Raw genomic sequence first — 10,262 nt, forward strand, 5'->3', positions numbered from 1 at the left:
CGCCAAATAATAATTTTAAAAGCCACCTTATTTTTTTATGGACACTTAATGCACATGGTGAATTACTCTGATTTTTCTTGTATTTAGGAGTAATTATATATATACGTTAAATGTCTACTAAAAAATGAAGTGACTTTTAAATAGAAAACTAAAACCATTGAAATACAATGACTTGTCATCGTACCAATTCTTGGTTTTCTAGACCTCAAAAATTCAGTCCAAAGAAAATGTTCCTTGGCCCTAAACTAATGGAGCCGAAGGTAATAGGAAAATATATAAATTTTTTTTTAAAGGAAAAAAAATAAAAATCAGATTGCATTGTAGCAACTATTTAAAAAGCAAAGCAAAAATACTCCTGCACCAAAAGCAAAGAAGAATAAAAAATCTAGAAAAAAAATAGAAAAGAAAAAGAAGAAAGTTTGAAATATCTACAAGTAATTGCATCTTATCCTAATACAAGTTCAGGCATTAATTTTTTAGCTTTCTACTTTGAAACTTGTCGATAGTCCTTAACAGCAATGGTCGTCCTATATATATACATGAGGTGGGATCTACCCATATAAATGTATTACGTAAAAATTGTATAAATCTTGTTGCGTAAGAATTAATCACAACCGTATATATATAAACCCTTGTCGTTAGCACCTACTTATCCTTGGTTTTGGCATGATATACAAAGGTTTTCAAATTGGCAACATCAAGAATCAATTTCTTAGCATATCTTTTCTAATCATTTAGATATATATAATATCCATTATCCCATGGTAATGTAAAACAATAACTATCAAAAGATAACCTGCGTAAGACACTTGCGGATATCAATGAAAACAGTATAAAAAGAGTTTAATTCTCACTGATCAATAAATTTCAGTAGAATAAGATCAGTTTTCTCTCATCAAATACAGTAAAGTAAAAGTTTCCTCATTCCCAATCGATACAGTAGGATAAGAGTTTCCCTTAATTAATCAAAAGTTTAAGGGTTTTCTCGATTACCAATGAATACAGTCGAAGAGAGTTTCCTCAACGGGATCCATATTGCATGTAGTGTGCATCCTCATTTTTTTATGTCAAGTCCGGCGTCTCAACACAATCAACACTCAACTTTGATGATAATTTTTCCAAACAATTTCGATGACAATTTCCCTTCTACTCTGAAACTTCTTGGTGGTCCCTACTCCCAGACAGAAATTTCTTAGTCGTCCCATCTATTACTTATCATTGGTTAGCAAGTTGGGTTTTATTGAAATTGTCAGTTACTTGCTCAAGTTGTTGCCACGAAAGTCTTCCAAATTCTATGTTAAGCCTAATGAAGTAGATATTTTGATTTGCTTCTTCACCGTCTTGTGAATAATAATGAATTTTTTTTTTTTTTTTCTAATAATTTAATTTATTATTATTATTTTTTGTTTGTAAAAATGTCTTAAAAAAATAATTGTGAAAAAAATTAAATAAAGAAATATTTTAGAGAAATTCATGAAATTCAAATAATTGTTGATTTCTGTCGTATAGTAACGGATGGGTTGATCGAATTAAACAAGAAGAAATATTATTCATAAAATGCTACTTATCACAGATTTAGCCACACCAAATTCATTTTATATATTAAATTTTTATTCTTTTTCCACCTACCTTTTATTAATCATTCTTAGTTAAATTTTTACAGATCTACTGAATGCATATATAGGCATCCAAGTATAAAACTTGTGGAAAGTTTTAGCCTATTTAACAATTTTAGTCACTCTAAAACCATTTAAAACGTTAAGTTTTGGTTATTGTGGATGTATTATTATTATTATTTTTAGTGCACTATTTTCTTTAGTGATTATGTGTAATATTATTATCATTGAAATATTTGAGTTTAACCAGGTTTATTTAACTTTCAGCTTAATATACTGTTCCTTTTTACATTCTCACGCTTTTTTTCTTTTTTTCAATAACTATAGAAACAATACAAAACTATTTACCAACTTATATCTCGAGAAATCGCCTTAGAAGAAGATAATAATGACGTTGAAAATCCATGAAACTAAAAATAAATACAAAACTTGCAAAAACCATACAAAAGAAGGAAATTGATTCATCACACATATGGGCAATACTTATTAACATATATATCATGATAATGCAAAAAGAGGAAAATAAGAAAAGACAACTAAAGATCAAATTTTCACAAATGGGTTTATTGAACGTTATAGCTATTTTTTGAACGAAAACCTTCTTCATTACTAGAAAAGCAGACCCCAAAAGGTTACAAAGACCAGAGACCAAATACAAGATCCAAAGCTATCGAAGACGATTACAAAGCCCGTAGGCAAAACATCAATGCCCGAAGGCGAATATAGTGACTAGAGATAAATAATCTCTACCCACTAAGCCAGGAAAAAACCTGACTTAAAGTAGCTACCAAACGGTTGACTGTAACTAAAGACAAGAATATACAACCAAATACAAATAGAAATCCTCGGAAACAAGCTCCAGAAAAAATCGCTGCCGGAGCCAACGCGTGTAAAGCACGGGCCTTCTTCGGGAACCCCCCTTACGTCGGACAACCTTCAGGAGTCCAGATCATCACCAACCGAGACTGGAGAAGCAAACAGTGACCCACACGCGCAAGACCAGGGAGAGAAAACTCCCAGCTCGTGTTGGTCACGCGCCGAACAGGAGCGAACCACATGGACACATCGAGCGACCACTATAACCAAAGAAGGCCGGCAACCGCAACAGGAAGGTCCTTGTTGAAGAAATTCCAGCTGAGTCCTGTAGATCTAGCTTTGACGACATCTCCACTGGAAACCACCAACACCCGCCGTTCTCCACGGACCTCAACCAGAAAAATCCTGTTTGCACCAACACACAATAACAAAACAAAGAAAAAACCAAAAACCTCCATTGGATCTTGCTCTGGGAGGACCAAAAGCTCCACAACCTTAATGGTTGGGAGAGACAATAGCCACCATTGGACACAACTTAGGGGGAACAAAAGCCACCCTAGCCCACGAAGGCTAGGGGGAAAACCAGCGCCATGCCTCCCCTCCGACTAAATCATCTCTCATTAAGCTCTCTCTCTCTAGAAGCTTCAGACGTTCTCTCACCAAGAAAATAAAGCCTTTTTATTGCTTTTGTATTTAAAGCAATCTGTAGAGACTCTTGACTTGAACGTTATAGCTATTTCGCAAATCACATTTTATATATATATAACTTCAAACCCCATATAGTATGAAGCAGTAAAACAGTTAATATCACATGGTGATATAACATCGCTCCAGCCACTCCCATCGTCTGCAGACTCTGCACCGTCCCTAGCTAGTATGTCTCCAAAACATAGATTTTTTTTTTTTTTTTAAGAAAAATCATTTATCAAGTGAAATTAAATAAAAAATAAAAAATCTTGCTTCCCGCACTAGTGTTATGTTAAAATAATTTCAAAATTAATATAATTACGCATGAATGTCTACAAAGGGTAGACATGTTTTGATGCCTTAATCGCATCCCACCCCAAAAATACAGAATAAAAATTTAAAGCGGATACATTTAACCATGTTTATGAAATTAATATTGACATGTTTTTTTTACAAGTTTAAGAAATATCCTATTATGTAAACTTTTAAATAAACCAATTTTAAAATGTGTCTATAAAATAAATAAAATCAATCTAGTTTAAAATGTTGATAATCTTAGGCCACACGTTCAATCAATCAAATACAAAATGAATCCAAAGCCACCATTAATGACCTTTAAAAACTAGTGTTGAAACTTAGGACTGCTAAGTGAGTATTGTAAGATAAAAATGTAATTTATAATATTACTTTGTTTTTAAAATGTATGTAAAAATTGCATGCTTTAAGTGCACAATCAATTTAATAGATTATATTGTAAGAATTTACTCAGACCAATTGTACATCCTAGCCTCCTCCATTGAAACCCGAGGTATATGCAAGAATCACTACAAAAAAAAATAAGTATTTTTTGACGTGTTTACAGTTATCCACTTTTTGCCATGTCATTAATTAGTGACGTGTCAAAAAGTGGCACGTCAATAAAATATTTATTGACCTATGGAATTTGACACATCACTAATTAGTGACGTGTCAAATATTGTCACGTTGCTAAACTTTAAGTCAACAGAATTTTTTTAAAAAAATATATTGAAATTTAAATGATTAGTAACATGGCGAAATTTAACATGTCAATAATTATTAACGTGTCTTTTTAAATTTTTATTAAAAATATTTTTGTCGCTAGAAAATATTGACATTTTTTTTTTATGCTTATAAGCGATATAGAGCAATTGATAGTTTGGGCCGGCCGGATACAATGGCAATCAATCAGAATAATTTGAGGAAGCATGAGTATTTTTAAAACTTTTCCTGAAGGACTTTTAACAAGCCTTTTTTCCACGGCAGAACTAGGAATAAAATATGTTGATGCGTACGTTGGTGTTACGGTGTACATGTGGTGCATGAAATTTCATGGACCCTCCCTCTGAATTCAAGCCACTGGCCTCCCGAAGATAGATCTCGATCATACCATTGACCTTGAGTACTACCTAGGACAATCTGATTTTAGCGTACTAATAACTCATGATCTAGACTAAATTGGCTGCAGTACGTACTGAAGTCGGCGTTCACTACCAAAAAAATGGCATTTATGGACGGTTTTTTTTTAGACGGTTTCTAAAACCGTCTAGAAAACAAAATTTGCAGACGGTTTTTTCAAAACCGTCTGTAAAAAATTTATTATGGACGGTTTGATTAAACCGTCCATAAAATTACAGACGGTTTTAACTAAACCGTCTGGAAATTTTCATTTCCAGACGGTTTTATAAAAACCGTCTATAAATTTTTAGACGGTTTTTTTTAAACCGTCTGTAAATATTATTTCCAGACGGTTTAGTTAAAACCGTCTGAAATTTTATAGACGGTTTTTAACAAACCGTCTGGAAATTTTTTTGCACATACCATGTCATCGATCCGCGTGATACCCCTTATTTCACCGCAGCCTTCCGATTTCTTTCTTAACCAAAATACAACCGTCCGATTAAAACCATCACGCCCACTAGCTGTATTGAAAACCCACGCACACTGTATTCTTAAAACCATCAATCTCTTCTCTCTCTCTAGCTCTCTCTCTCTCTCTCGTTCTTCTTCTTCCTCCGGCCCATTGAACCCTCCATCTGCGTCTATCCCTGTCTTCACGCTACCTCCCTCAGAAATCCCCTCAATCATGCCTTTGCCATAAATCTGCATATCATCTCCCCTACGTACTGCGGCCGTTTACAGAGTTGAAATTGTTGCCCAAATCACGCGAAGAAACATCCTCGTTTATGAAGGAAAGATCGTTGCCTCCGCCTAGCACGCCATAAATACCCGGAGTCACGCCTCTGCCATCAAAGCGATTAGGGATCGGTATATTTTCTCCCCTAATTACTGCGTCTATTACAGAGTCGAATGGGTTGCCCATATCACGAGAATAATCTTCCTCATTTCTGAAAGAGAGATCAGTGCATGGGTTTCTAGCCGATCTGGCGAGGCCGTTGGGGTTTCTGGCCAGATCCGACCGAAACCGGCTCTGGGTCGTTTTGGGTTGGTATATTTTTTGGTTGATTTGTGAAAAGGGGGGGTGTTTAGCCGTGGCTGTAGTTGTTGGGTTGTGCAAATAAGGGAGCTAGGAGATATGGTGCAGCTGAACCGAAGAAGCTTGATTCTCCGATGAATTTTCCGGTGGATTTCCCGGTAGAACACGCGTAGAAGCTTATTGACCACTGGACAAAATAAAAAAATAACAAAAAACAATTTTTTTTTTTTTTAAAAAAAAATAACAAATTGTGGACGGTTTTGGGCAAAACCGTCCATAATTTTTCTGGACGGTTTTGCCCAAACCGTCCAGAAATTTATTTAACGACGTTATATTCTAGACGGTTTTAAACCGTCCAAAAAAAACTGTCTGGAATTGATTCCAGACGGTTTTTTTGCATTTCTGGACGGTTTAAAACCGTCCAGAATTTCCTTTTTTTTTTTTTTTTGTAGTGGTTGTGTGCTTGGTGCAATGTTTCTTTTGTTTAATTTGATATTAGCCAAGGTCGTTTCGGCAGCGGCTTTTTATGGTGGTATTGGTGCTGCAATAGTTTCAAACTTATCATTTGGAAAGGCCGGCCTTTTCCTTTGTAGTACAGTACTGACCGCTTCGGAAAACCCATAGACTAGGATCTCCGGCGATCGAGGGACACAGTCACACAGGATATATTTTTGACGTGAAGGCCATTGCATGCATCCAAGTTAATCAGAAGTGCCAGCTGGAAGAACATGCATATGTAAGATTTTATCACCATATATGGCCTATATGCCACATAAGGAAACATTTATTAATAATTTAATAAATTAATAGTATATACGGTATTACGGTTAGGTAATTTAATTAATTAAATTATCGTAATGAAATCGATTAATTGATTTAAAATCAATTAATAATATTGTTTCCTTGATGAGAGGAACAATACGGTACTTACCATATTTGAGGGTCCCTGACCTAGCCTATAAATAAACAGCCTGTGTATACCATCAGTACGGCAATTCGGTAATAGGCATAGGTTAGAAGATCCCTCAAATAATATTTTCTTGTTCTTCAGATGGATCGTGGAAACGCTTGAGCAAATATGGCTAGAGGTAAGCCTAAAACTGTTCTATTTAATTTTCTGCTGCGCATGTTAGGTTAAAGAAATAATTGTTATTTAATTATTTCTAACATGTGGTATCAGAGCCAACTTCTATGCTATTTTGCTCAGCATTAAGTTTTGTCTTTAATTCTCGATTTGTTTGGATGCTGTTGAATCGAGTATTTTCTGCAATCATATTTTGCCCACTGAAAGTGGTTCAAAATTTTCTGGAGTAAAAGAATATTTTGGCACTTCGCATATTCTGGTTTTGAAGGTGCATTATTGTTTGTCATAAACAATATTTTGGCTTTTTGTACCAAAAGAAACGCATTATTTCGGAAATTTTGGGCTGTGACATTTACTGTTTTTGTTGTGAAATTTACAATTTTGCCCTCGTATGCTCAAGAAGCCCATCAGTGAGAAAGAGACCGCCGGGAGAATCATCTCCTCCACACCGGCCATTCCAGAACCACCCGCTGGCGTCGAGCGTCATCTCCCCATCACGGACGCCATAAGGAGACGCGCTGGCCGCTGGGCACAGCAGCGTCGCTGCCCAGCGAGGGGAGGCCACTTCTTGCAACCTCTACCCATCACTGCGATGGGCGGCCAGTAGGCCCTTCACGGGTCGCCTGGCACTTGGGTGAACGGCGACCCACAAGGGTCGCCGTGGCATGCTGAACGGCGGCCCCTGTGGCCGCGACATGAAAAAGCAGTGGGGGCGAGCACCGGCGCATAAGGAAAGTTAAAAGGGAGGCAGGGTGGTGGCGCGGCTAGGCTGCTGCCCGTGACCTTCCCGTGACAGCAACGACGGCTCTTACGAGCCGCCTGGGTTCTGGGCAACTGGCGACCCCTATGGGTCGCCGTGGCCTGCTAAGCGGCGGCCTCCCGTGGCCGCCGCATGAGGATACACGGCAGGAAGGAGGCAGGGTGGCGGCGCAGGGTTCTTATTTTTCCGGGTCATAAAGCGGGTTAATGGGTTAGGGTTTGTTTGATTTCGGGTCTTGGGGTTTTTCGGGCTGGGACTTAATTTCAGGGCCTGGGCCACCGGGTATGATTTCGACCTGTAAAGGAATAAGGTCCGGGTCGGGTATCGGATATATGGCTTGGGTTTAAACCCATTTGCCCACCCAGTTTTTAAGTGGGTTGACCCATTCGGGTCAGCCCAATCCAGAAACCCAATAGGCCCTATCCGGTTATTAAAAAAAAAAAAAAAAGGGCCCATTTAAGTGGGTTTGACCCAGCCCTATAAAGAGATCCACTAGCCCATTGCAACAACCCATCAAGTTCTTTTTTAAAAGGGGAACTTAGGCCTTATGGTGTTTAGAACTTGGGTTCACCAAGTGTAAATGGCCTTGGCCACCTACTAAACCATTGGGCCATGTTTTTTATTATATCCTCATATTGCAGTTTTATTCCACTTATTATTTACAGTGTTGTATTTTAAGATTATTGTTTCTTTAATACATATATTGAGGAATATATTTTAATTGTTGAATTTATATTGTTTAAATATAAATTGCTTGATGCCTAGACCTAAGAATAATTAACAATACCATCTATACTGGTGTGTTTACAGTAATATCTAAGAATACAATGTCGGGGAAAGTTCTGGCAAGGAAAGTCTTGGGATTTAAGTGTGTCCGGTGTGACCCCCCTCACTTTCCTGGGAGCTCATCTGTTTGCACCTTGAAAAATGTTGTTTACCCCATTTAAGTATTGGTTTGTTATATTCCTAGGGCTATTAAGGGGGCATCTATAAAGTTGTTAGATGTTAATGAAGTAGCAATTATCATGATAATTTTGGGAGAGCCACAGCATCCCAATTTTGAATGACAATTGCATCAAGATTACACACACGTAATTATCATAATAATTATGGGAGAGCCAAAGCATCCCATTTTTGTATGATGATTACATCAGGATTACACGCATGAACCTCATAAAGATTTATTAGATGTTCATGAATTACAGCGTGATTATTATGATTTTGGGAGAGCCAAAACATCCTAATTTTGTAATAATTACATAAGGATCGTACACATAAACTTCATATAGAAAAATTAACATCGTATTGTAATTAACTCATAAATTTAATTACCTATCCCCAAAGGGAAGTTTTTATTTTTATGACTTAATTAGAATAAGATAACAAATTTAGTATTAAAAGTAAAATTTTCTTTCGGTTGCCCAAAGGTACGAAGAATTTTATTTATTAATATTTAAATTTATTAGTCTTATCAATAAAGAGTAAATTTCATGCGTGATGCAACCTTTGCCCAAAGGTAGGTTGAAATTTACTATTTAAATTGGCATTGGTTAATTTAAAATAAAGTTACTTCATAGCATTAAAGTATTTTTTATTTTTTATATTCTTGGTCATTGCAGCTATTCCTGTTACTCTACCTTTTAGTAGTTTTATATTCCAATACATTATGATAATATTTTTGACTGGAAAAAAATTAATATACTTTTTCATTTGAGTGTTTTTAATTCCATTATGGGAATGAAGGATATTGTAGTTTAGCTTAAGTCCCTAAAGATTGAGATTTTTTGAGTCATTATTGGTCTATTTCATTTTTGAATTCTCTCTTCTAAGTGTATAATTTTATCTTTTACTACACATAAGGATAAATGGTTAGTAAGTGAACTTCTAACCATGTGTGTTCAAGAGAATCTATAAAGTGTTCACATGATTACTCATATTAAGGGAAAGACCGATAAATGCAATCATGCCCAACACTTAAAGCATGAGAATAAGGTGCCAATAAAGTATTATGGCAATCAAGATACCTATTTCTCATGCAATAAGAAAAATTAAGGGCATATAAAGAAAGATTGCGTGAAGTATGAGAAATGACTTAAAATAAAGATAATCTCCATATCTAGTATGTCGTGAATCTCTTTTAGTGACTCAATCAAATATATTGTGGATTGATTATGGTTTAACAATTCACATTGTCAACACAAATGCAAAGTCCTTTTTAAAATGGATAACACGTGTTTATAATTTGAGCTTGTTGGGATCTATAGGTTAATTTTAAAATTCAGTTATAATTTTGACCTCAAAAATGATTTATATTCCATAATCTTTTTGAAATCTATTTACTAGTTTGGCTTATTAAAAATTTCAATTTTTAACTTGAAATTTTTCTTATTTTTGGTGGAATATTGGTTGGGGTTTATTTAAAGTCTATTTAAAATTGACCTACATCCCAATTTTTGAAACAAAATTATTTGTTTATTTCTGCATACTGATGTTGACGTAAAGTAGAGTCTTTGAGAATTTAAAATGCTCTGGTTATGGCTTTGGAGATTGAAATATATCTCCATACAGTAAATAAAAGTCGGTAATTTACTGACTTTGGTTCTTGTGTGGACTGCATAAGGGAAAGCATATCAACAAGACCATTAGAGGTGCCAAAGAGAGCCTTTTAAAATTCTTGAGATCATGTACATTGAAAGGTGTTAACCTTTTCATACTCATTACCTAAATGGTCAGAGATATTTTTTTATCTTTTTTAGTGATGACCATATAAATTTTGTGTATCTCTATCCTCTAAATATTAAAGCTGGGGTATTGAATGCTTTCAATATCTATAAGGAAGAAGAA

This window comes from Alnus glutinosa, chromosome 8 (assembly GCF_958979055.1).
Source record: "Alnus glutinosa chromosome 8, dhAlnGlut1.1, whole genome shotgun sequence".
Lineage (NCBI taxonomy): Eukaryota > Viridiplantae > Streptophyta > Magnoliopsida > Fagales > Betulaceae > Alnus > Alnus glutinosa.